The sequence below is a fragment of the Eulemur rufifrons genome, chromosome 8 (genome assembly GCF_041146395.1).
Source record: "Eulemur rufifrons isolate Redbay chromosome 8, OSU_ERuf_1, whole genome shotgun sequence".
Classification (NCBI taxonomy): Eukaryota; Metazoa; Chordata; class Mammalia; order Primates; family Lemuridae; genus Eulemur; species Eulemur rufifrons.
Genome location: NC_090990.1, coordinates 77,564,048 through 77,591,362, shown reverse-complemented (window position 1 = coordinate 77,591,362; position 27,315 = coordinate 77,564,048). Strand labels below are relative to the sequence as shown.

Here is a 27,315-nt window from a genome sequence, read left to right as displayed (position 1 = left end):
GGATCTGAAGGCTTAAAAAATTATAAGAGAAAGGATAAACCTAAGAGGCTTCCTAGAAGGGTGGTTTGGATACAATTTTGTTATTGCTAGCACACAGTTACCATATACTTTAGTTTAGAAGCTGCTCTCATTTAGTAACCTCCCTTTTACCATGCAAGCAGCAGGAGAAAGTAATTAAATTTAATAGAAGCTGCCCTCATTTTGAAGCCACTTCTATTTAAAACCACAGGGGGAGGTAATTAAATTTAATGGAAACAGTAGCTTCTACACAAAGATACATGGTACTTCTGTATAGATGATTATGATGTCACAAAAAGAGGAATAATATATTACTAGTACTGAGAAATTACCAGCTGGAGCAAGTGAGCCTATTTTATTGTTAATGTCTTTACTAATAAAAAAGAGGGAAAAATAAAACTGAGTACACAATAGAGAATTTATATCTATATAAAATGCAACCAGACAATTCTCAGAAAGTTTCAGTTATTTAAAATAGTAGTAAATTAAAAATAATGTGTAAAATATATTTTGGAAAAGGCTAATGCAGAAATTATCAATGAACTCTTATTTTTTAATATGCATAGTCTTTATCCTCAATCTAAAACTACCACAGCTTTAAATTGAACACATCATTTTTATAAATGTTTATTTTAATAAATTGTACATATATTAAATGTTCATGCCAATATTTATTTAGAAAAATACAGTTATTATCTGTATTTTTATATTTATTCATTTTGACATAAATATATAGACAAACAGGAAGACAAAGAGGATGCCAGCTCTCATGCTTTGAATAAAAGAAATGAAGGCCAAAACCATGCACAGAAAGAATTGAGAAGGGTAAATGCGAATGAAAATGGATGTGAGTAAGGGAAATACAATGAACAAGAAAAGGACATGTAGTCAGTGTAGAAAATTTGTCATCAAGAAAAAACAAATTGAATTGTAACGGTAACCACCTATGAAGAGATTATTAAATTCCGCCAAATTTTGTAATATGTGCCATTTTAGAATATACTAGGATGTCCTACTTTTTAAAAAAGTAGAGATGAACTGATGAGAAAAGCAGGTATTACCTGGTTTGAGTAACCTCTCAACCACCTATGCTATGGGATAAAGCAGTAGTCAGATAATTTAAATCAGAATTTAATTATATGGCTGTGGAATGCACTTGTTTACATAAGTTGCATATTTTATACACACATATTATTTGTAATGTCTGGATTCACTGAACACAATGAAATATTTTAGTAACTAATAGCATTCAACAATTTAGTATAATGTGGGTTAGTCACTTTTTTTGTCTTTGGAAAATGCAGCAAGAGCTCATTCTTTTACATGTGAGATTATGGAAATAAGTAAACAAAAAGTTTAATATAATGTGATTAATACAATAAGAGGGAAATGCATGAAGGGTCAAATTTTAATTCATCTTTCATCTGTGATCTATTTTTCCTTGTATGATGGTATCTGGAACAAAGAAAACCATGGAAATGATAAGAAATTTAATCTAGACTTTAAATGCTGGACTGTTTTTCAGGTAGAGGGACTAATACAGAGCAAAGGCATGGGCGCCTGTGGGTATAAGATGTATTTCAGACACAGTAAATGGTCTGATGTGAGGGAAAGCGATTTTTTTCAAGATTTTTTGAATGTATGCTTTCTCACAAATCTCACATAGGCAAAATTTTCCCATCAATAATATGTCTTCCTATATGCCATGAAGTTGTTGTGGAAATGGAGCAGTGTGAGATTGGCAGGGATGGTGGTGCCAATTCAGATTCTCAGAGGATAGGGGCAGTGGAAGACAATTGTGAATAATTTGTTAAAAGCTTCAGCTTGCACAGGGGCCTGGCTCAGGAAGCTGGCTGAAAATGTGTTTAACTATATTCTAGAGACCAGTTACATTGAATCTAGTTTGCTGCGATTAAAGAATTTAAATTATTTGGCTGAGTCATGATAATTTTTTAGGATGTGAATGACAATATTAAATGTAAAAATTATGAAGATAATTTTATAGCTCTTAGAGATGGAGTACAGGAAGAAGAAACAATATAGAGAGAGACACACAGCCATTTATTTATTTATTTAATGAACATTTATTGGGTTTCTCTAATATAGCAGGTAATGGGGTTATAGATGTGAATGAGACAGTTCTTGCCCTCAAAGAGCTAATCCTCTAGTGCGGGAGATAAGAAAATCAGCTGCTTGATTTGAAGACCCAGAGGTCAAGTGCTTGAATGTTTTCCCTGGTCCCAAACACTCATGGTAGCTTCTCTCTTAGTTCACTGGCATGTCATAGCTTGGCTATGGGAGCATCCCGTTCTCTCACCAGCTTGATCTCTTCAGCATCCCTTAGGTGGTTCCGGGTGCCCACAATGGTGCTCTTGTCCTGAGCATGTCTAGCCAGGAGGCACTGGAGCAGAACTGGACTAAATCCGAAGATTGACATATTGTGGCTGCTATGTTGGGACCTTTCACCAAGTAGGATACCTGCCTGTTTACTAAGGTTCTACTATTTCTGTGCAGTTAGAACAGGAAAGAGAGGATTCTGCTCTTGTTCAGTTCTCTTCCACCTCATCCGGTCTCTCTTCCTGGGCAGTCTTTGCCACGGGATCTTGAACGTGTTTTTTTTGTCAGTATCTCAGTTGATGAATCATTTTAGTTCCTTTGCATGCTTCCTCCTGTAGAGAAGGGGCTACAGCTTTCTCTACAATGTGCTAGCTAAATAAAGCATTCAATAGATACCTTAATTGAGGCAGGAAGAGAGAAAAAAAGAATTGCAATAGAAAGAAGGAAAGTCTAACCAGATGCCAAAGAAAATATTGGATTTAGGAAAATGCATGCCAGAGAAAAAATATCTGGGGATTTAAAATTTTAAATAACCTTCTCTAACAGAGTAAGACTGTATTATAATATGGTGTACTTGAGAAGAAAAGGATGGTAGGGGAAGGTGGAATTCCTGGCCATTGTTTGGTGACCTTTGGAGACATCTAGACTAATACTGACCAGAAGAATTTTCTGTGATAATAGAAATGTTCTTTCTCTGTGCCTTTCAGTGTGCTAGCAACTAGCCACATGTGGCTATTGAGCACTTGAAATGTGACTAGTATAACTAAAGGACTGAACATTTAACTTTATTTAAATTTCATTAATTTAAATTTAAATACTTGCATGTGGTTAGTGGCTATGGTTGGACAGTACTGCCCTAGAGGGATATTTTTGTGTCACTAAAGTGACACTTGACTGCCTCTCACTTATGTAGTTCTCATCAGTGGAGAGCAGCTAAACCATGTTCACACACATCACACGTATACACACTGTCTTTCTTGGAAAACTGAGAGTAAAAGGTAGATCTGTAACACAATAATGCATGTAAAACCAAAACTAGCAAGTGTGATTTGACATGGAGGAGAAAAAGTGATCCTGCCTTATTTTCTAAAGGCAGGATTAATACCTAGAAAGCCCAAGGGAATTAACAATAAAAACACCCTAAGAATTAATAAGAGAATTTATAAATATTGTCATATCCAAACTAAAGGTGGAAATTCATGAGCTTTTCTATGTATTACCTACAACCAGTAGTGGCTGTAACTGATAATAGATCCTATAAAGATCTGATAAAGTTATTATATGATCAAGTACCTGAAATCATTGAGGACATCTTGAATCAATCAGTAAATGGTATTAAAGGGTTGTTTGGCTGTTTGGGGAATAAAAAGACTTTATATTCTTGCCTCACATGGCCCAAAGGAAATTTTATGTGTATTAAAGTGCTAAATGAAATAAATGAAATAGCCAAATTCCAGTGGAATATGGAAATGACTATCTCTTTGAGATTTAGATGGGGAAAGAAATGATAAACTTAAAAGTAGTTGAAGAAATCACTAAGTTTTGATTCCATTAAAAAAAGCATCTTTCATTTATGAAAACATGGATGAACCTAGAAGACATTATGTTAACTGAAATAAGCCAAGCACAGAAAGACGAATCCTGCATGATCTGACTCATATGTGAAATCTAAAAAAGTTGATCTGATACAAGTAGAGAGTAGAACAGTGATTACCAGAGGCTGGGGAGAGTAGGAGGAAGGGTGGAGGAGGAGAGGTTGGTCAGTTACAAAGTTACAGTTGGATAGGAGGAATAAGTTCTAGTGTCCTATTACACAGTAGGGCGACTATAGTCAACAATAATGTACACTTCAAAATAGCTACAATAGATGTTTTGGAATGTTCTGACCACAAAAAAATGACAAATGTTTCAATTAATGGATATGACAATTACCCTGACTTGATCATTATACAATCTATATATGTATCAGAACATCACACTATACCCCATGAATATGTATGATTATTGTGTGTCAGTTAAAAAGAAAATAAAACGTTTTTAAAAAACCTTTTGTAAATTGGGGAAAAATCACAAAATGAAAAGATATCCCTGTGCTGTAATGCCATATGTATGACAGATTTTAAAAAATTAGGAGCTTAATGGATAATCGGCAAAGTATGATTAAGAAGCTCTTGAAAATATTCAACTCTAATGGCAAACACAAAGTATAAATTTCATAAAATTCCACGTAGGTACGTGGAATTGGAAGATATTTGAATTGAACAATTTTTATGTATAATTTTTATGTATTTTTATGAATAATTTTTATGTATTGTTATTACTGCAGTTCGGTGGGGAGGAGGTTTATGTGTGCTAGACATAGAATGGTAAGATAGCCATCCTCACATTCTCAGAGGTTGCAAGGTTTGGGAATTACTGCTGCATTTAAGGAGTATGCCAGTAAATACTAAGAGCCTTAAAATAAACATAAACTTTTCACATTAATTTACCTTCTAGAAATATATTATGCAGAAGGTATAGAAATTATGGACAAATGGAATCTGATTCTCAAATTATGTACTATAACCATGAACTAATTATCTACTGTTGAGGAAACAAGGAATGATACACACACACAGACACACACACACACACATATATATATATAATACAGGGTAAATTGTGGCATATTCTGTTTGGACATCAAGATGATCTTTAACATGATATTTTTATTGACACAAGAATCCTCGTATTATAATAATCAGTGAAAATACCAAGAAACAAAATTACATGTAGAACATGATCTCTACTGAATATAAAGAATACAGAGAAAAAAGATAAGAATGAAATATAGCTGTTACATCTAGGTGGAGGGCTTACAGATACTTTTTCAAGGCTTATACTTTTCTATTCTTCTAAATTTTTTGTTATGGGGGAGTATATTATGAATAATTAGAAAAATAATGAAGTAAAGATAAAAAATTAAAAGAATGAAATATGAAACGAATACTAGGACAAGTGGGAAGAACCAAATTTGAGACTCTAATTGTAATTTTAGGTAAATTGACTTTTTTTTCTTACTTTGTTGTAAAATAGGATTAAAAACCTCACCTCACATGATGGATATGAGGAACTAGCATATGTAGGAGAGAATTATTTGTCATTTATGAAACATAATAAAAAGATACAAAATATAATGTGTATACACATTATTTTATTTTAATGATGTATAGTGCGTATTTAAAAGAATTTACATATGTCATACATAAACAGTGGAATTGACTGGAAAGCTTCATTGTAGTCTTAGCATATAGAATACTACAGGCAATATATCCTACGTAACTTATATGGAGCCCATTGTAGTGCCATCGCTGTATGGAAATCTTGTACAGGTTTTCTGAAAATGATGATATAAGAAAAAAACACTTTAAGGACAGAAAAAAATGCAGCATGTCTAGGTGAATTTCTGGTTTGTAGTGGCATAATGAAGTTAGAGGTAAAAGTCTCAACTTCTTTTCATCATATTTTTTCCTTAGCCAGTTCAACCCTCTTATCATGCCAAGATGATTTGATTTTTGTTCTATCATATTGTGCACCTGTCTTATATCCTGTAATAAATTCTAAACATCAAGAGGAAAGGTGGGGCCATTTTTAACGTTGTGTTGTCACTTTGTCCCTTTTCAATCTTCATAGAGAGTAGTGGGTCGTAGGTACGTGGAATTGGAAGATATATGAATTGAACAACTAGAGAAAAGGAGAAGTCAAATTCTGAAAAAGAAGAGATACATATAGAATACATAATTCATTATGGAAAAAAATAAGCAATGCTATTGAGAGCCTTTTGACAGTGGCTTAATTAATATACAGAAATATAGATTGTTTAGATATATGGGTATGCCACTATGGCAAGAATACAAATTGTACTTTTGGAGTACCAACATTGCCAATTAGGGGTTAGTATTTTATTTGCAGGTCCAAGTCTATTCAATGAGACCTGTTATATCTAGATGATTATTATAAAGATGAACTACCAGGACATAAAGTCTCTGAAATCTGTTCTTTATTGCTTGGCTTCATCACGTGTTAAGAATTTTGTCACTAGATGGTGATGTTGAGTTGTGCAGTTTATGTTTGTTGGCTTTTTTTCTGGTGTGTGTAATAGTGTTTGTAGGTGCACCATAAACTCAGCCATTTACACAGAGTCAAATATTAAAGTATAGCTAAATAAAGTAGTTTTTTAAAAGACGTAAGAATTCTAAATATTATTTCAGTCAAAAAGTTAAAATTGCTTTAATGTTGTTTCTTTACCTTTGACTCAGAGACTTTTAGAGGTGGAAGGAACATAAATAGCAATCTAAACTTTCTATTGAAAGACTGAGATCCAAAGAGAGATTCCAAGATATTTTAAAGAGGTGTTTTACAGCTTTTCAGTATATCCCTTCTATCTGTATTAGCCTAATTTCACCCCTCTGTTAGTATCCAGTGATATTGGGGCTAACTACCACCTGAGCTAAGGGTTTTGTTACTACTGGTACCTAGGTACTGTTTAAGCTGTTTATTATTTTTCGTTTGTTTGTTTCAGTATGTTAATACTGTATCCCTTGCTAAGCATAATGGTTATACTACATTGATATTTCTTTAGCTGATACTTCTGCGTGAACTGTGACTGTTTCTATGAGTAATTTTGTTCACCTGAGTAAGATTTATGCATTAGAATGCTATCAATATTCTACTTAATCTTATTTTTGGAGATAAGGTTTTTTTGTGTGTGTGCTTCTGTGTGTACATATGTATGCATGTATATATGTCTGTATTTTATGTATATAAAACGTCCTTTTCCAAGTCAAGGAAAACTTGCAATGTGACAGTATATGAAGTTTGGAGTTCCCTTTGCTTTTCAGGTATATTGATTAGGATAACAAAGATATAAGAGAGTTCCATGAAATTCTCTTATAATAGTTTAAAAAGCTGGGAGAAAAAGGAGAAGGTACCCTAAATATTTGAGATTAGTGAATTTATTAAGTGGTTTGGAAAATAAATATAAGGTTATGAGAATAAAACTGAAGTGACATTGAAGAGGAATATAAAATAAATAGAAAGAGAAGTATTAACAAAATACTTATAGTGAAATAAGCAGGTTGCTTAACAGTATGGAAAGTAAATTTTTTAAAAATCCTAAATAACTTATGTAATGTTATTAGTGATTACAGAAGATTTAACATTTGTAACATTTTTTATTTTCAAAGTTTTCAAAACTAAACACATTACTTTTATAATGGCCATGTATGTGTATATATTTTACTTACATGAAAAGTTTGGCCAGTGAAATTGGATTCAGAAGCAGTGTGTTAGCTGTTTTCTGTATTAATCAAATTTCTTAATTCTTTATTAATTACATTTCTCCAAGTTTTCTATCACTAAATGGATCAGCAGGAACCCCCCAAAAGTCCCAACCCCCAAATCAGCAAAGTATAAGAATATCCTCTTGTCTTCTATGTACAGGAGAACATTGTCTTTATCATTTCTATTATAGAAAGGCACATATTTCACGATGCCTACAGTAGGGGGTCCTTGATTTGATTTATGCCACCTAAGACATGAATAAGGCAATCTGGATGAATACTTTTAGATTTTTTGAAATTTAAAGACAAAAGCACATCATTACTTTTGTTAGATAATGATGCATCTTCTCTAATAAACATCATTGAACTACAGCTCAGAACATATATGTAATTATTCAATCTATTTAATTATTTTCATGTAAATTGTATAATATGAATATATGTATGCATACACATAAACATATATATACATTTGGTATTATCTGTTTGTCATGTAATGCAGGAATATTACTTTCACTCACTTCAGGGGTGAATAAAAGTAAGGTTTGACACTCAATTTCAGGTGGCCCAAAGACAATTTAATTTTCCACCATTCATGAGGGAATAGAGGAAAAGTACTATATTAATTATTACTAATGTTTAATAATACCAAACATATGCCCAGCAATGTTTCTAGAGTATTTATGGATTTTATAGCAACTGGCATATATAAATTTAGAATCTTTTTCTCCATTTTAAATTTTAATTAGAAATATGAGAAATATTGATTACATAATTATCAAGTAAAATTTTTGTGAAGCAGCAGCACAAATGAAATCAGTTCATAGGTTAACGCAATTAAGTTAATTAATTAATTGACTCAATATGTTCATTCAATTATTTATGCATTATTATATTAATTAATGTAAGCATTGGTTTATTTAACCTGGTGTGACTTCTGTGTACTAGGCAATGTTTGTTTAAAAGCAGTATTTGCAGAAAAACTCAAATTGATGTTGCAAATGCCATTATATAACAACTTGATACATTTGGAATGATAAAACCAGAAAAGAAAATATATGCCATTGGTAAATAGGGTGTTTCTATTTGAAACAGCAACATTGGCAACAACAATATGAATAAGAAGCACTGAGCCAAGGTCAGGAAAAAAATTGCAATTTCCTCTTAGTATCAAAAGATTGTGTATTAAATACTAGAAATGAAGGGATGCAGCTTTTGTTTTGCTACCAAAGAAAAGTGCAGAGCTAAGTTGTTACTCTAGAGTGCTTATCATTTTAGATACAGACTTTGAATGAACAGCTAATAGCTAAAATTATTTAGGAGATAAAAATTGGCACTGTGAGGATTAGCTTTAATTTTAAGTATCCATATTGAAGTGTCACATTATGATTTTAATGTTATGATAATCTTGTTAACAAGCTGTTGTGTATATACTATCATATTTTAATGTAGTTGCAAAGCTTAAGTAAACCATAAAGTAAATTGCTTTTTGAATCAGGCTTTTACAAGTGGAAAATTAGTGGTTTACATGTTTTGAATACGTATTTTGTAATTATATTTGATGTTTTCTACACTTAAAATGAATAATGGAATAGATTTACAGATAATAGATTATTGTTTATAAGTACATTGGCATTTTTTGTTATTGCTTATTCTAATTATATTGGATATATTTCACAATATACCATAATATAATAGCTGGTTCTATTTTTTTTTGCATAAGTTATCTCTTCTGGAAGCTATACATTAACATTTAGTTATAACATCTCTTATTTCTCATATATCAGCATGTTACATTTAACAGAAAATTAATACCATTTCTTATCCAGTATTTCTATAGATTATGACATGTACTAAATTCCTCCCATTGGGAGTGTTTATGTTTATTTTATTTTTGGGGGAAAAATGTCTCTCTCTCTGAGAAGTGCTGAAGATAGTATGTTAGATTTACTTTTTTGGAATGTGTTGCTTCAGTTGACAAAGCACGGTAGTTTAGTAGTATAGAGCAGAAGTAAACAAACATTTTAATGTGAAAGACCAGACAGTATATATTATCAGCTTTCTCAGCCATGTTATTTCTGTCAGAACTACTTGTTTGTGCTGATGTAGTGCATAGGCACCCATAGCCAATATGTGAATGGATAGGTATGGTTGTGTTACAATAAAAATTTATTTACATAAACGGTGGCCAGCTGGATTTGGCCCATGGGTTGTAGATTTGTTGAGAGCAGACTTGACTTAAATCCATTGGAGTAAATTTCAAAGAATTGTTCCAGAATTATATTAAGAATTTGTGAAAATTTCTGATAGACTATATACTATGAAACTCTTCCAATTTTATTAATAAATATGACTTTAAAACATTGACTGAGGTATCATATCTCCCCGTTTCTTGGCTATTCCTTGAAATTGAGTAAGTTACATTTCCTAGATAACTCATTCAAGTAAATAAGCATGATTAAGAATTAAACGGACAATCTAGCGTGTAAAATCACCAATATGCAACCAACATGAAGCATAGGTATCAATGCTACTGAATTGATTAGCGTTGCTTTCTTATGTTTATGGTTTATAGTTAAAAGGTAGAATAACCACTGAAGGGCCATCTACATTATAAAAGAGTATAATGTTGCTCTTAGTTTGACACTAGTTTACTGCAATGTGGTAAAAAGACAACATTGTGATATTTTAGTTTATCCATTATTCTTATAAGTAGATGAAGAATTATATGTACTAAAGTACTTATTGGATATTAATTGAAAAATATTGATTGTGTTGTATTTTGTGTTCCATTATTTTAACTCCTTTATAAGTTTTGCACTCATGAGACTATCTAAAGAATTATTTCTATCCAAAATTTAATCAATAAATATTTAAGAAGTCAGTGAATAATGAATATATGCTTTTCTTTTAGTCCACAATAGAGGTTATTTTTGTTTTAGAATGAAAGGAGACAGCATATGGAATACTCTGAACCTTTAAAAAATGCTCTTGGTCCCTGTATTCCCAGCCGTTCAGGACACTGAGATGGGAGGATTGCTTGAGGCCAGGAGTTCAAGGATGTAGTGCACTATGGTCACACCTGGGAATAGGCATTGCACTCTGGCCCAGGCAATACAGTGATTCCTATTCTCTAAAATATTTAAATAAATAAATTAATTAAAAAAATGCTTTTGATGTGTTCTTGATGTGCAAGGTGTTATTTGGTAATAGCTATTCTGATATGTCCAGATACGACATGAACTGGGAATAAATTAATCTTATTTTCAGTGACTTCTTATGATGACTGGAGAGATCTTGCCCCTATCAAAGACCAACACTTCACTTGGAACCTATTTCTTCTTTCCTTTGCAAAAATTTTGCAATTATCTCCTCTCTCCTGCAACATCTGAAAAACAAACAAGCAAATAAACAAAACCTTCCTGCATTTTTTTTCTAGGTACCACTCCATTTTGCTCCTCACCCTCAAAACAAAATCTAATGAAACAGTTGTCTATAAAGGCTTTTCATTTTCTATCCTAGTTTCACCTTAATCCACTCCAGCTGGGCAAGTCTTCCAGCCATTTCAGTGAGACTGCTTTCTGTTGCCAAAGCCCTGATTCATACTTGACCCCTCAGCAGCATTTGCTTCAATCGACTATCTCTTCTTTCTTGAAACATTCCCCTCACCCTGCCTCAGTTACTTTACATTCTTTTATTTTCTCCCCACCTTCCTTGGCCACTCCTTTTATACTCTTTAATGCTGCTGTCACCTCCTCGTCTCAATCTCTGAATATTGACGTATTATAGGACTTGGTACTGGGATACCTTCTTTCTGCTTTTCCCTCTTTTCCGAGGTAATTATTATCTAACTCAGTCCTTAAATAATCTTTTATTTTCTGATAGCTCTTATATTTACATCTCTGTATTTGATGTCTTCCCTAAACTTCAGCTTTACAAATCCAAATTCCTACTTGACTTAGCTACTTGGATATGTAAGGGACAACTCAAGCTGAACATATCCAACAGATCTCTCAATTTCTCATCATAATCATCCACCAAACCAACTTATCCACTAGTCTTTCCATCTGAGTAAAGGGTAGTAACATCCACTCAGTTATTTGAGCTGTAAATCTGGAATTTATTGAAAAATTTTCTCTCTCACACCTGTATCTAATCAGTAAGAAAGTTTTGTAAAAATCCCTAACACAAAAATATCCCTGGACTCTGTCCAATTCTTAGTTCTCCCCTACCACCCTCCATGCCTGTTATCTGAACTGCTTGTTAACCTTTTTGCATCCTTCCCCCCAAAATCCATGTTCTGTGAAACACCCAGATGAACCAAATTGTGACGTTTCTCTCCCCAGTGGCTTGTTACTTTACTTTGAACAAAAGACAAATTTCTTACTCCTACCTTGTCTTGAAAGTACCTTTGTGATCTATCTCTGATTTATTCATCAACCATATTTCTGACCACTTTTAGCCTTGTTCACAAAGCTTCTGCCAAACTGACCATCTTTCTGTTTCTGGAACTTTCCAAGCTTGGGCCTCATGTTTAACCTGTCTCTCTGCTTTCACCTGGCTCTTCCACACCTCGCTGTTTGTTGCTTCAACTCTCAGCTTTAATGTTTTCTTCTCAAACAGGGATCAATAAAGGTTAGATGAAAACAAATAGAATGAAAGACGTAAAGTAATTTGACCACATTATGCAAAATTAAAGTAGCCAGAATTTGAACTCAGACTCACTTCTCTTGAAGAACTCATTACTTCTCAGAGAATTTTGGTTGTTTTTTATTTTTATTTTGTTTCCTATCTAGGTCATGGGATATGAGTACCTTGTTAGAGAAAAACTACATTAAAGGAATAAAAAAATAAAACTGTAGATATATCGTGAAATTATATACATATATTTAAAGTTCAGTCTTCCTAATGTTTCCTAAGGAGCCTAAGAAATTTAGTTTAATTTAGTACATTTCCTAACTTCAGCTGTATGGTTCTCTCCCATTTTAAGGGCCATTACTTTGGCTGGGGAATAGAAGTAATAGTAGTAATTTTATTTAGAGATCTTCCATAACATCAACTTTTCCTGGAGATGGGTGTTTGTCATTGGACCACAGAGGTAATCCTTTTAGTCGATATCTGTGCTATGTTTACAAACCAATTATCTTGCCAGTATCTTCCTCTATCTTTCAGGAGAGTTTAGAGTAATCCTTTTTTTTTTTCTTTCAGATGGGGAAGAAAAATGATTTACAATAAGGTTAAATTACTTACTGGTATTATATTTGTCATTGTCATATTTTTCCTTCATATTTCATTTCTTCCTTCATCCCCTCAGATGTTGTTTATAATTTCATATTCTGTGAGGGAATATTGCTTGCGACATTTCTCACCCAGAGGTAAGAATTGGGTTGAAATTTAAACAGCTTGGATGAAAAAAGCTGTTTGGGGAATCAGATTTTTTTTTTTCTTCTTAATAGTGACACAAAAATAAGAATTTTTTTCCTATGAAGAAAAAATTACTAGTTTTGACACATAATTAAAGTTAAATGATTCCATATGAATAAAATATATTAAATAGTTGAAAAACATGGGGTAGCTAGTTTCAGCCAGTAACTGCCATAAATTGTATTCTGAGAGTAGTTCCTTGACTGGTTCATTCTACTAAAATGAAAGTCTATTGTTATTTCATATTCATACAAGACTTGTCCTGCAATACGTATTTACTTAGTTAGGATTATATTCTGCTCATCTGATATTTTATGATAATCAATTGTTCTTTCAGTACTTCCACCAAAATATCTGGCTGTTTTTAAGGGATATGACAAATATTTATGTCACACGTATTTCTATAGATGATATAGTTATTCCAGAAAGTACTTTGACTGTATCAATACTAACATATACCCTCTAAAACTATATGAGCAAACTAAAAATTTCTAGACATATCTAAATTATTGCATGCCTCTGATTATGTTTTTTCCTGCTTATATATAAAAACAAATACATTCTAAATATGATAATACATAAAAATAATGTATATTAAAACATTGCCAAATAGTCAATTTAGGACTATGAATAAGTCTCCTTAAACCAAGTTTTATATTTTATATCCTCATAAATATATAACATGGTAGATTAGTTTGACTTCACTAAATCCAGGTTATTGTGTTCTTGTTTAGGGTATTAGGTTTTAAAAATGCACTTGTGGGAAGAAGAAACCTTAGTGTTTGAAAACACATGTAAATATTATACCAAACACATACAACATATATATTACATACACACACACAGGCACTCACATATATTCCTTGCAGCATGGTTCAAATTGAGTATATCTGAATGTCTTATCACATTACAGGTTTATCTGTAGTATTTCAGGAAGTGAATGTAGTTACCATACATGTTTGCTAAAAACAATATGAGGTAAATCTTTTCCTGTTCTTGATTATTCAATTCAATTCAATTATGAGTCATTTCGAATACCAAGCACAAGACTGGGTGCTGGAGTAGAAGAGTGAATACCCCTCGGTCTCTGCTTTCAAAACTTAATGACTAGGGGTGGATTTACTGGAAAAGAGATGGCTTTTTGAAAGTGTTCATATGTGTGTTCTTCTGGATTGGAAAAAAAAAAACAAGAAAGTGTTTAGATGGAAGCCAGTGATGTGCATAAAATGTTGTAAGTCATCAGCATGCATTTATAAATTCTAAAATCATGAGAGAAGATTAAAACAAAACCAGTGGGGAAGAAGCAGTGGGTAGAGCTGAAAATCTGGTTATAGTCAATAGTTACATGGTAACTGATAAGAAAACAAAGAAGGTATCACCAGAAATAAATGATTCAGTTGTATTGGTTTTTTAAATTTCCACTTATTGTTAGTGATTTTCTGGTTTTGATTGGCATCTTCAAGTATGTCTGTATCCAGTTTTTACCTGTAGTTTTTAATTAACTTCTTTAAGTATAGTGACCTCAGGCTCTTTGTGATTGATAATTAAAGAGTATTAAGGCTGGAAAGAACTATCTGCCGCTAAGAATTACAGTGCACCTTTACTTATACTTTGAATTTCAAATTAAAATTTAGATATTATAATTGAGGAAAGGTTATATATATTTGTAGCACGGTTATGTATATTAATAGAATTTTAAAATTGGTATGTGCATTAGGATGGAATTAAGAATGCTGATTGATAGTACAATTTATTGAATTTTACGAATGAAGTTATATTTTATATGCAAGGGATTCAGATCTCATCCATGACATTATAGAGGACTTGAGTAATATTACTTGAGTAATAAAGAGGGCTTTGTTATTACATTAATATATTTATTGTTTTGAGTAATGTTTGTATTTGTGAACATTACTAGCATTTATATTTATTTATTTATTTTATTTCAGCTTATTATGGGGGGTACAAAAGTTCAGGTTACATACGTTGCCCATGTACCGCCTATCTTCCCAAGTCAGAGCTCCAGGCGTGTCCATTCCCCAGACAGTGTGCATTACACTCGTCATGTAGGTATATACCCATCTCCTTCTTGCACTCCCCTCCCCCTGAGTCAGCACTTTCAAGTGTGACCATTCCCCGGACAGTGCGCAACGCACTCATCATGTAGGCACACACCCATCCTCTTCCCCCACCCCCCACCTCAGTCTGATATCCGATTGGTATCATTCCCAGATGTGAATCTAGGTGATGGTCAGGGAAACTAATTTTCTGGTGAGTACATATGATGCTTGTTTTTCCATTCTTGGGATACTTCACTTAATATAATGGGTTCCAACTCTCTCCAGGAGAACCAAAGAGATGTCATATCACCGTTATTTCTTATAGCTGAGTAATACTCCATGGTATACATATACCGTAATTTACTAATCCAATCATGAATTGATGGGCATTTGGGTTGTTTTCACATCTTTGCGATTGTGAATTGGTTACTAGCATTTATATTTAAAGAATGCATAAGCAGTATAGTAGCATAAGAGGTATAGTGTAAGGCCATTGAAAACACAGTGGCCTTGACAGTTTGTGGAGATAGCTACTTTTACACCTGGTTTAATCTTTCAAATATTTATTGAGTTATTACATATGCAAAGTAAAAGTAGGTACTGGTGATACACTTATGAGCAAATATTCTTTAGCTTTACCCTCATAATCTAATTGGGGGGGGTGGGAATTGATCAAATGCATATAAAGTTATAACTAAGGTAATTCTACAGAGGAATGGAAGTATTGCTAAGAATGCAAATTATAGGAAAATTGACAGGGAAGCCTTCTCCAAAGAGTGAAGTGAGCTGAGATATTAAAGAAGGCCAGGTGGCAATAGAAGAAGAAATAAGGGCAAGGCATACACGGGCCACTGTTGTGATGCAAAGTTTTTGTGGGTATGTAGGGGATGCAAGCAACTGAAGACTGTTGTGGTTGCAAAGCAGAGAGCAAGGAGGTGCATCATGTGCTATTACTTCTCCTTTCTCTAGTCACCTGCAGATCCTTGCTCATACATCATGCCCCTCATTTCTAAACGTTTGTCTCTGGGCTCACTTACTCTATCCAATTCTGTCTTGATTCTTGGTGAGTTCAATATCCCATATAGATGAGGTATTTGGTACCTTGTCTCAATTCCTTGATTTCCTCTCCTCCAGTGATTTTGGTTCTCCACCTTAACTTAGTCATCTACTCTCCCATTACCTCAGGCACTTAATCCTATTACATAGTATACACTATACTCTACCTTAGTCACCCTAGATCTCCTCACTACCACTGATTTATCTTGTAGTTCAAAAGAAATTAGCCTAGCCAGAAATCTTCAGTTATCCTTGACTCTTCTTCTTTTTATTTTCCCTCACACTGTGCATTGATTTCATCAGAAGCTATTGTTGACTCTATATACAGAATATTAAAAGACTGAAAGTATATAAGAGACTACCACTTTGGGCCAAGCCATCATCACTGTGGCTATTGCAATAGCCGATAACCAGTAGCTCTGATCCTTGAATGCACATTGGCATAATCTTGGGCTGGGGTGGTTGGTTAACAAAGTCTCAATGCTTAAGTCAAACTTCAGTTAAATTAGAGGTAGTGGTTAGCATCATTATTTTTAAAGCATCCCGTTCCAGGTAATTCCAGAATGCAGTCAAGATTGAAGATTACTCTTGCAAGTGGTCTCCCTAAAGTCTATTTTCCACACAGCAGCCAGGATGATGTATTTAATTTGGTAAGGTCATGGTTATCTTCTACTTAAATCCCACTAGAGACTTTACACATTGTTTAAAAGGCAAAATTCTGACAATGCCTTATATGATCTAGATCCCCTTCACTGCCTCCCTGACCTTATATTTTAGAACTTATTTTCTCTCTTACATTCAGACACATTACTCTAAACATTTAGAAATTAACACTTTTCAAAATATCCATAAGTCAGAAAAAAAATCATGAAGGAAATTTTAAAAAAGATATTATGAACTGAATGATAATGAAAGTAAAACATTAAAACTTTTCAGACGCAGTGAAAACATGACTTGGAGAAAAGTTTACAGCCACTTTGAAAGACAGTTTGACAGTTTTTTACAAAATAAAATTGCTAATTATTTTTACCATATTTGAAAAAAGATTATAGGTATATAAATAATTATGTTAAATAAAAGTATAAACAAATAAAAATTAGTCAACTTGCTACAGTTGGGAACAAGGCAAGGATGTTCATTCTCACCACTCCATAGCATCATACTGGCAGTCCTAGCTAATGTTACAAGAAAAGAAAAGGAAATAAAGGTATGCAGATTCAAAAGAAAGAAGTAAAACTGTATTTGTTCACAGATAACATGGTTGTCTATATAGAAAATCCTTCAAAAACTGACAAAAAAACTCCTGGGACTAATAAACAATTATTAGTTTCTTACTAATAAACAAGGTTGCTAGATAAAAAGTTAATATAAAGTCAATCATTTTCCTATATACCAGCAGTGAACAATTAGAATTTGAAATTAAAAAGGTAATACTATTTACATTAGTACAAAAGCATGAGATACTTAGGTATAAATCTCACAAAATATGTGCAAGATCTATATGAGAAAACTACAAAACTCTGATGAAATAAATAAAATAAAAAACTATGTACATGGAGACATAATCTATCTTACTGAACAGGAAGATACAATATTATTAAGATGTTATGTATAGATTCAATGCAACCACTATCAACACACCAGGAAGTTATATATTAGTTATGGACAAACTGATTCTAAACCTTATATGGAGAGGCAAAAGACCCAGAATAATGAACTCACTATTAAAGGAGAAGAACAAAGTTTGAGAACTGAACATTGTCCAAATTCAAGACATCATATAAAGCTACAGGAATCAATATATTGTGGTATGATTGAAAGAAATAGGCAAATAGATCAATTGAACAGAAAAGAGAGCCCAGACAAAGACTTCATAAATATAATCAAGAGATCTTTGATAAAAGAGCAAAGGCAATTCAATGGAGAAAATGATAGTCTTGGAAGCACTGAACATCCACATGCAAAAATAAAATAAAATAAAATAAATCTAGACCCGGGCCTTCCACCCTTCAAAAAAATTAACTTGCAATGGATTACATACCTAAATGTAAAACATAAGTCTATAAAATTCTGAGAATATAACATAGATGATTTGGATTTGATGATGAATTTTTAGATATAACCTCAACGATCCATGAAAGAAAGAATTAATAAACTGGACTTCATTAAAATTAGATATTTCTGCTCTGCAAAAGACACAGTCAAGAGAATGAAAAGACAAGCCACAGAATGGTAAAAAATATTTGCAAAAGAAACATATATGATTAAGGACTGTTATAAAAATATACAAAGAACTCTTAAAACTCAAAAATAAGAAAACAACCTGATTTAAAAATGGGCAAGAGATCTGAACACATCCCTTATATACAGATGTCAAGTGAGCATATGAAAAGATGGTTAATATCATAAATGTCATTAGGGAATTCCAAACTAAAACAACAGTGAAATACCACTATACTATTATAATGGCCAAAATCCAGAACACTGACAATACCAAATACTGGTGAGAATGTGGAACAACTATGTCATTTATTGCTGGTGGGAAAGCAAAATGGTAGAGCAACTTTGGAAGACAGTTGTGGTAGTTTCTTACAAAATTAAACGTACTCTTACCATATAATTCAGCAATTGCATTCCTTGGCTTTTACCCAAAGGAGCTGAAAAATTATGTTCACATGAAAACCTGCACACACATGTTCATTGCATTGCAGTTGTATTCGTAATTGCTACACTTCTAATCAACTAATATGTCCTTTAGCAGGTGAATGGCTAAATTGTGGTAGATCCAGACAGGAGAATATTATTCAGAGTTAAAAAGAAATGAGCTATCAAGTCACAAAAATACATGGAGGAAACTTAAATGCATGTTATTAAATGAAAGAAACCAATCTGAAATTGTTACATACTGTATTGTTCCAAGTGTATGACATCCTGGAAAAGGCAAAAACTATAAAGATAGTAAAAAAATCAGGATTGCCAGGGGGTTGTGAGAATGATTTGAGTTGCTAGAGCACAGAGGATTTTTAGGGCAGTGAAAATACCTTGTATGATACTATAATGATATATACATATTCTCATACATTTGTCAAAAGCCATAGGATGTACAACACTAGGAATGACCCCTCATGTAAACTATGGACTTTGCGTGTTAGTTCATAATTGTAAAAGAGGTAGTACTCTGCTTTGAAATGTCGATGGGAATGAGTCTGTACTTGTGTTAGGGGAGGGCACATATGGGAACTCTGCTCTTTCCACTGAATTTTGTTGTGAAAGTAAAACTGCTCTAAAAAAAGAAATTTTAAAAAATAGTCAAAATATTTGACTGAAAGATGTCACAAAAGATGATATACACATATCCAAAGTCACATGAGAGTGTGTTCAACATCATCATTCATCAGGATGATATAAATTAAAACAACAGTAATATAACCTTTTACATACATGATGAATATTAAACAGACTGATAAAAAACCCAAATTTTTCTGAGGATGTAAAACAACTCCATCTTCTTCTAGATTGTTTTGTTATTCACTTCTAATTTTTTCCACTATGGCCAGAAAATCAAATCTATAAGATTTTAATTCTTTGAAACTTTTTGTCTCAGGATGTGGTCTACTCTTGATAAATTTTTATGTGAACTTGACAAAATGTTTATTCTGCAATTGCTGGGTGTAGTGTTCTATAAATATCAATTAGGTTGAGGTGGTTGATAGTGTTATCTACACCTTCAGTATAATTACTGTTATCTGTTTGTTTGTTCTGACAGAGGATTGCTAAAATCTGCAACTATGATTTGAGATTTGTCAATTTGTCAATTTTCTCCTTTCAAGTTCTGTTTCTTTTCAGGCAACCCCGCCCCCTTCCTTTTTTTTTTTTTTTTTTTTTAGAAGCTGTTAGCCTCTAGCTTCTCATACACACTAGAATTCAACATATATTCAGTGGGGAATTCAATGTTTTTGTCCTCTTAATTGTTCATTATAACACCCCCTGTCCCCCATGCCAGGGATCCCTGAAAGTTTTTCTTATTACTCCTCAGCCCATCTTGAGAAAGCTCTCGTCTCTTAGGAACTTTAGTTTGTCTAATTCTCCTTGCTTTCTCAGATCTCTTATATCTGTAAATATTATGATGTTTGTGGTTTATTCAGCTTTTTCTAGTGTTTAGCAGTGGTAGGAGCACTGACAGGCTTCCTGTGACTGCATTCTGCCTGGAAGTTCAAGGCCCTCTCTGTGTCTACCTTAAGTCATTGTTTTGGTAATCAAATTCATGGATTGGTTGAATATAAGCAATTGTGTGTCATTATAAGTTTAAAGGAAGATAAAACTATGGATTTTTTTAATAATTTATTTTTTGTTTTATTTATTTCAAGCAAAATATTTATTTAATTCAGTCTTTTTTTTTTTTTTTTTTTTTCGTTTTCTCTAATATATGGACATGTAAGTAAGTTTCATGCCTGGCCCTCTTCTCACTCTACATTCATGCCTTTGGTGATCTCATATATATATATCTCTGCCTTTGTCCAGGCTCTATGGCAGTGTCTCCCAAGTCTGTATTGTCTGCCCTAGTCACCCTTTTGAATCCCACACTCACATTTCTAAATGCTTATTTGATATTTGAATATTCAACATTTGGAACATTTGGGAACTTCAACCTCAACATCTCAAAAACAAAATTCTTCTATCTATTCACAACTTGGGGAAAAAAAAAGAAAAGAAAAGAAAAAAAAAACAAACCAAAAACCAAAATTTATTTGCTTTACCTTTCAGTTGCTCTCCTACATTCCCAGAGTTCTAATGTTGGCTCTGTCACTAGGACTGATAGTAATTTTTAATATGCAACTTAATTTCCATGAGCCTTCTTTTTCAATTTATATTTCATTTAAATGAATCAAAATATAGTTAGATCATTGCTTGTTTTAACAAAAATATTTTATCAAGTGCCAAATTAATATTTATCTTTGTTGCAAATACTAGAAAATATTTGTTGCAGATACTATAATACTAAAATATATTCAAATTACTTCTTATGTAAATTAGTTATTAATTGGTCGTGTTAAATAAGGCACAATTAAGGTTCACTTGGTCCTCTCAACTCAGTTCAATGCTCAAAAGTATAGGTTTACAAATCCTAAGAGACAATGTTAAATTAGTTTTAATTAAGCTTTTTATATGACCACTTAAATACTTACCTTTCCTAAAGTGTCTGTTTTTACAGCTAGAATATGCAACCTGTTATCTTCTAATTTCTTTAATTCCTTCCTCTTTTCTCTGGAGAGTTCTGTATCATTGAGTAATGCTACACCTGGGTGAACACAATCAAATGACTTTGACATCATTGGTGTGGGAAGATCAATGAGATTCTGTAGGGATAAAGTCAAAGATACATTGTAGGGTGTGTCTAATTAAAGTTTTATGAAATAAATGCATTCGTTTGTTTTTCCTAATGAATTTGTGTAACATTTCAAAATCTGGAGAACTCACATATAATTTTAGGACATCATACTATAGGATGTAATTTGCATGATTGTATTTAGTTGTTTTTGTATTTTTTTTTTTACTATTGTATTCATAAGCAGGTCTATTTCTGAGGAAATTTTATGTAGGTTTTTATATGAAATAAAATCTTTTGGTGTCCTTACAGTCTGATCCTTAGTAAATGCTGGTAGTGTATAAGAAACAGGTGTTATTTGTACTAAGCTCTAAATTGGATGTCATATCCCATTATGTATGCATTTTTTCCCTCAGATATATCTATATTAAATAGAATTAGGATTAAGAAAAATGACATTTAGTATAATAAATTGTATTTTTTCTAAATAGACTGATAAGACTTTTTGTTACTGGAAAATGAAATTTCATTGTTGTTTAGCACAATTGTTCATAACTTCTCCAATTTAAAACCATTTAAATGAATTTTATTACTTCAGTGACAAAATAATTCCATTAAAATTTATTTTCACTTTAAAAATGGTCTTAATATTTTAAATCCAGTTAGCTATGAGGTGGAGTTTCCATGAAGATATTAGCACTTTCATAAAAGTGCTTATTTTGGCAAAACTAACCATGGAACTATAACCCTAAATCACAGTTTCCAGAAATGAATTTCAAAACTACTTCATATAAAAGGAGACTTTGCTTTTTAGCCATATTTCATTTAATAATCAGAAGTAGGGGGACCAACTTTGTAATCTTTGAATAGTAAGATATATGTGAATAATAATTCACATTTTTTCTTCTTAAAAAAATTGGAGAAGACACATTTTTCAAAATGCTTCTCATTTCTGTTTTTACATAGTCCCATTTCATAGATATTTGGATAGAAGTATGTGTGCCCGCATTTCCATTATCAAAATACACATTCAGTCATGTTAATATGAGCAATTGCCATTGTTAGTAGTTCTAAAACACCTTTTTGATTAATGTTTTTTAAATTTCTTCCTGTCATAATTTTTATCCTTGATATGAAATAATAATTCAGAAATACTTATATTTAGAAAGGAAGAGCATGAAACAAAATTATTAGTGTAACTCAGTGATATATTATAAAGAAGAGTATTTCCTGTAGGGTAGTCCAATTACAAAATAGTAAAACAGGAACAAAACACAATAAAATGTTTTTTTCTATTTGTTTCAGTAAGTTTAGCACAGCAGGAATTGTGGCATTCCTCCTGGCTGGTGCGTCAAATCTGCAGTTTGAAATGTAACTGCAAATGGGAATTATTTTAAAGACATCATATATAAGCTAATAATCTTAGTCATATAAATGAGATAATTATGCAGCATTTAATATATTTAGTTTGCTTTTATTATAATAATTTCATACCTTCAGTTTGGGAAAATAACTTGTTCATTTGAAAAGATTAATAAATTTATATGCTGAAGACATGTAGGAACTGAACTTTAAGTCATTTAAATGCTGCTTTTGCCTGTATCCATTTTTTTTTTCAAGTGTTTCGTTTACTATGCTTATGAGCCAGTTCAGTTTAATTTGGGGGTAAGATGTTACTGATGTTATGAAGTAAACAACAAACACAATAAAAATTGATATAGGATCCAATAGAACCTTGAAAAATAACCTGAAATCACTTCAGGGCCACATCTTGGACTATAGTATAGGGGGAAAATGTTCATTATATGGATTTTTAGAAATTATGTGTATATATATATATATATTTAATGGCAAGAGGTCTAGGTTTCAGAAAGGTTAACAAGACAAGAAGGATAAATAGAAGAACTGGGACTTCTATAGTAAGAAGAATAAGATCTGAAAAGTTAGAAGTCCCAGACGGTGAGTCTTGAAAAGATATAGTTGAGAGTCTTTGTAACAGAAGTATCGGAGGTATAGCTCTAAGGCACCAGACGGTGCTTTGAGTCATGGCAACAGCTTCAGACTCAGTGGTCACTTGTATATTTCTTACGTAAGTCCAGATGTGTTACTAGAGAGGAAGTGACTCTGAACCTGTGTGAGAACATGCTTAGTGATTGCTGGTAGCATGGGGCATTATTCAGTCTGCAAATGTGGAAGACTGTACAATGAGTTCAGGCAGAAACTTTTAGTCATGCCCTCTGACATCTTGGCAGTTCTTATTTAGGCAGAAGAAAGATTTGTCTTAATTAAGGCTTATGTTCCTATGTTCATAATTAAATAGTTTTAAAAACCTGAAAGAATTTGCTAGAGCCAACTGTCAGAATTGTGCTGTATCCAACTACAAATTTATCTGGAAGGCATTTTGCTGCCAAGCTTTTTGAATATGTAGTCTGAACAGCGTGACTCCACGTCTTTACCTCCCAGTCGTACCTCAACCCACTACAATCTGGCTTCTTTGCATTTTTTTTTTCCTGTTACAGATAGTACCCTTTACAAAATAAAAGCTCAATTGACATATTGATGTATTTTAATTTTATTTATTTTGTCATTTTTCTTTTATATCCCATCTAAAAAATTAAAAGGGGATCTATTAAATTGTTTACATGGAAATTAGATACTACTGGTCAAACAATAAAATAAGTAATATTTATCACTTATAGCAAAAGTAAACAATTAACCAAAGCAGTACAGAAATTTAAAAAAATGCTAATCAGTGAATAGATAGTGCATATGGCTGAAAATTCAGTAAGGGAGAGAGAAGTCAAACCATAAAATAGTTTCCCAGAAAAAAAGAAAAAATGAAAATGGGAGGGAGAAAAATGGGGCTTTCCATTTGATGTTCCCTCTGCACCCAGATATCTGCATCCCTTGCTTCCTCTCATCCTTCAATTCTGCTCTTAAATGTTGGCTACCTTCTCAGGTTTGCCTTCCTTGGCTGCCATAGAAATTTCTAACTGAACTTATACAATTAACACTTCTCATCTGTCTTTAACATTTATTTTTTTCATGAGAACGAATAACTATCTAATATACTATATGTCTTACTTGTTTATCTTTAATGCATCTACAATAAAATGTAAGCTATATAAAGTTAGGAAGTTTTGTATGCTTGTTCTTGTATATCCCTAGGACAGTTCTTGGTATTTGGCAGATGCTCAGTAAGTATTTGTTGAATGAACGAATGAGTGAATGGATTAATAATTATATTTGACTCACAAATCCAAAGGTAAGGACATATATGGGCTGTATAGATCTGAGAATATTAGACAAATAGATGGTAAGTATAGAGATATAATTGAAGTCATGGAAATGAATGAGGAATGAGACAAAGAAAAGACTATGTCAGAACTATGAAGAATTTTAATATTTAACAATTATTTACAAAATAATGTTAAAACAAAACAAGGAAAAAGAGAAAAGGGAGAGTGGGGCTGAGGAATGGCTAAATAGGTCATGGGTATAATGTTTTGAAAATGGAAGAAGAGAATGTTTTAATGGAGTAAGTAGCCAAACTTACTGAATGCTTCTGAAAGATCAAAATAAGAGGAAATCTGAAAAAGTATTCTCTGTTTTGAGTGGCAGGGACATACTATGATAAGAGCTATATCCATGGAGAAGTAGAAGCAGAAGCTGGATTGGGTCTTAGTCAGCTTGGGTTGCCATAACAAAATACCATAGACTGTGTGTTTTACACAACTCACATTTGTTTCTCGTACTTCTGGAGGTGGGCAGCCTGAGATCAGGGTGTCAGCAAAGGATCTTGGTTAAGGCCCTCATCCTGTTTTATAGAGCACTATCTTCTTGCTGTGTCCTTATATAGTGGAAAGAGACCTAACTACCTTTCTGGCCTCTTTTTATAAGAGCACTAATCCCATTCATGTGGGCTCCACTCTCATGGCCTAATTACCTCCCAAAGGCCCCAGCTCCACATACCATCACATTGGAATTAGGGTTTCAACATACAAATTTTTTTGGAGGGGCACAAACATTCAGTCCATAACAATTGGAATAAGCTGCAGAATGAATGAATGAAAAGAAAGGAAATAGAGATAGTCTATATAGACAAAAAAACTCTTTTTTTTTTTTTCTATTTTTTGGCTACACAGAGGAAGAAGTTGTAGGATTCAGGGAGAAATGTTATCAGATTAGAACAATCAAAAATAATTAAATGGGCAGGGTGTGGTGGCTCACGCCTGGGAGGCCGAGAGAGGCAAGAGGATCCCTTGAGGTCAGGATTTTGAGACCAGCTTGAGCTGTTAACATAGTGAGACCCTGTATGTACTAAAAAATTTTTAAAAATCAGCTGGGTTTGGTGGTATGCGCTTGTAGTTCCAGCTACTCAGGAGGCTGAGCCAGGAGGATCTCTTGAGCTCAAGAGTTGGAGGCTGAAGTGAGCTATGATCATCCTGCCTGGATGAGTGAGCTATGCACTCCAGCCTGGGTGACAGAGTGAGACCCCCATCTCAAATAATAACTTATGATACTTCATTTAGTAGAATGGGCTCCAGCTCTATCCAGGATGATACAAGAGGTGCTAGATCACTATTGTTTTTTGTGGCTGAGTAGAACTCCATAGTATACATATACAATATTTTATTAATCCACTCATGTACTGATGGGCACTTTAAAGGAAAAAAAGACATTCTATAAAAAAGACATCTGCAGTAGAATGTTTATAGCAGCACAATTCACAATTGCAAAGATGTGAAGATTATTTTTTCCATGCATAATTTTTGAAACAAAAGAGTTTTCAGAAGGCATTGAGACCTTCCTTAGTGATTTTGTTATGGATTTCTAAGAAAATGGATTAAAGTATTCTCAGTGAAGACTCCATGGGAGAGCATCTTGAGGTAACAATCTCAAGAAATGGTGCAGACTGGGATAAAGACCAAAATCACAGAGTAGCAACATGTGTTTATTTCAGGTTATGATGCATCACATAATTTGTACTTCACCTTTGTTATTTCAGATAACTGGCATGGACTTCTAGAAGGTGATTTTGTTTGTTCAGGATAGAATTTATTCATGCAGGTGTATCTTTGCCTTTAGAAATTACTGTCATATACTCAGTAATTTCCTTGAAAATTTTCTGATTGCTCCCACAAATCAGGGCCACATTAAATTGTAAGGTTAGTTTAATCATTACTATTTCCTAAGAAGTAGTAAAGTTACTGAAATGTACAAATTTCATGGGGACCTGTTACTTTTACTTGATGTAATGTGACTGGCTAACCCAGAGTATAAAATAAAATCTCTGTGCCCCATGTTGCTTTGCATGGGGTGAGAAAAAGTGTACCACTGTGGTAAAGTGTATGGGCTTCTATGTCCTCAATATGGGAATGAACTTGTCATGTGTGAGGACCCTGAAGAAGGCAGTGTGGGTAAAGTTTGGTAGAGGGAGGTGAGTTCTAAGACAATATAGGACTTGTTTCTTTGCCAGGGAAAGGAATATGAAGTTTAAATTAATAATAAGAAGCAAGTAGAAACATAATCTCTATCCCATTTTTATAAATAGAAAATGGAGATGGAGAATGGTTCAATAATTTGCATATGGGAACTCTCTTAAGTGGCAAGGCTGGAACTTATATGCCTGCATGCTTGATAGGAACATCTGTTCTCTTTCAATATCACCTTCAGTGCTTGGTACATATGCTTAACAATATTTTTAATTTTTAAAATTTTTATTTTGATTATTATGGATACATAATTTCATGTATTTAAGGGGTACATGTGA

General features: G+C 32.9%; 1 protein-coding gene across 1 annotated transcript in view; it reads left to right on the top strand.

The window, feature by feature from the left end:
• The window catches only part of DPYD (dihydropyrimidine dehydrogenase), a 799,420-nt gene that overhangs the window by 115,284 nt on the left and 656,821 nt on the right, over positions 1-27,315 (top strand). The window lies entirely within an intron of this gene.